The sequence below is a fragment of the Neophocaena asiaeorientalis genome, unplaced genomic scaffold, assembly GCF_003031525.2.
Source record: "Neophocaena asiaeorientalis asiaeorientalis breed wild unplaced genomic scaffold, Neophocaena_asiaeorientalis_V1.1 scaffold324, whole genome shotgun sequence".
Classification (NCBI taxonomy): Eukaryota; Metazoa; Chordata; class Mammalia; order Artiodactyla; family Phocoenidae; genus Neophocaena; species Neophocaena asiaeorientalis.
The window spans coordinates 537078-538990 of NW_020172458.1; positions in this window are offsets into that span (position 1 = coordinate 537078).

The window sequence follows — 1913 nt, forward strand, 5'->3', positions numbered from 1 at the left end:
TCTCCCCTCTGCCTCTGCTCACACTGCACCTGCTTCCTCGCTCGCTCTAGCTGTCCTCTTCGCCGATCTAGTCCTTCCTATCGTACCCCAGCTCTTAGGTCCCCTCCCTTTGGGTTCCCTGAGCAGACTGACTGCTTGTCACAATGGGTTGAAAAAGTATGTTTCTGGGTCTATCTCTCCCACCAGGCTAGACTCCAGGGCCTAGAACAGCACTCCAGACATGACAGACACTTGATGGACACCCACTGAACTGGTCTGAGCTTTCTCTTTGGGGAAGGACACCAGCTTCTCCTATAGGTCCCTTGTGTCATTAACATTGGGGGTGGGAGAGCCAGAGGTAGGTCCCGCGTGTCCTGGCTCCCGCCCACACCCACTTTCCTAGAGCGACTTCAGGCTCAGCAAGGGACACAGGTGCCCACAACATGTACATGCCACCCTGTAAGAAATCCCTGTCTCCGACCATGCTGAGCACTTCTGCTTCTCGGCTCAAACGCTCCCTGATGCAGAAGGTAATGGTGACAGCGCACAGCATCTCTCTCACTGTGTACAAGCTTTCAAGCAAGGGAAGGGCAGGAATGTCTGACTATTTTTTCTGATTATGGGGTGTCCTTATTTATTTTTAACCCTTAGACAAGGTAAGGAGCTGGGGTACCGAAAGTCACAAATGCAACAAGAATGGGAAACACTTGGTTTTAAAGCAAGACTACACATTTTAAAAGGGACCCAATAGATGCAGGAATGTTGGCAAGATCGTCTCCACCTGGTGTCTGATCTTCCTGCAGATCTCAGGGGAAAAGATTAATAGCAAAATTTAAGAAATGTTAAAAAGCCAGTTCCTGGAGAGTCTCAGTGTTCAAAAAAAAGAAAAAGTCACTCTGTGGAAGGAACAACCTGCAGAAACCCACCGTGGAGTTGGCGCTCCATCACAACGAAGATACGGCCCAGCCCTACTGCTTGTCCTGGCTCTCGCTCTCGGAACACCAGAAATGAAACTCCAACACAGGAGCGAGGAATGGGCTGAAACAACACTTCAAATATTCACAACGGTGATTTCAACTCCTACCTCATAATCATGACTCCTCTTTCCCATATTTGGGTCCCAGCTTCCCTGGACACACTCCGGGAGCCTTCACAGACATTATCTAATGCTGAGCAGGTCAGCAAACCAACCGTTAAGTACTCTCCTTTTTCTCTATGTTCCCTGATTTAAGCCAGCCTGGGCACAATCAAGAACTGGTCAATTCCCTTGGCGGCCGGGGTGGGCGGGCTTTCTCAGGGAGTTTAGATCAAACAGGAAGCCCTTGGGATGTCAGATAGTTTGTCTTTAAACATCTCAATCTGATTCCAACAGTGAAGTTTTCAAAGCTGCCATTATCCCCCTTCTCCCCTACCAAAAGAAAAACAAAGGTGACAGATTTATTATCAAATCACTTCAGTAGCTTTTTTTTTCTCCCTAAATACCTGCCTAGCCTCAGCCCCTGTGACTCTAATCCAATCAGTTTGGTGTGTGGACTGGGAATCCATGGTGTTCAAACTCCCCCAGGTGATTCAGGGGATCAAGACAGCCCCAAAATAGAGGGCTGGGTGAAAAGGGTCAGTTACACCCTTGTTACTAGAAGAAGCATCAATCTCAGCCTTCCCCCATTCACCCAGCCTAGACCCCCTGAATCCGAATCTGTATTTTAACAAGATGGGAAAGGACGGATCTGGAAAGCTGGAAGGCACGATAGAGCTTGAGAAGCTTGGGCTATACCATCACCTGGCTTCACAGTCTCCTAGGCTGTGTTTTGTTTGTTTCCCCTTCACAAGGGAGAGAAGCAGCAGTGGGAGGTCACCATCAGAATTCACATCCCACAGTTTGTCAGGATCTTACTGATGAACGACAAAAGGGCCAAATCCCGCTCCCTCCCTCC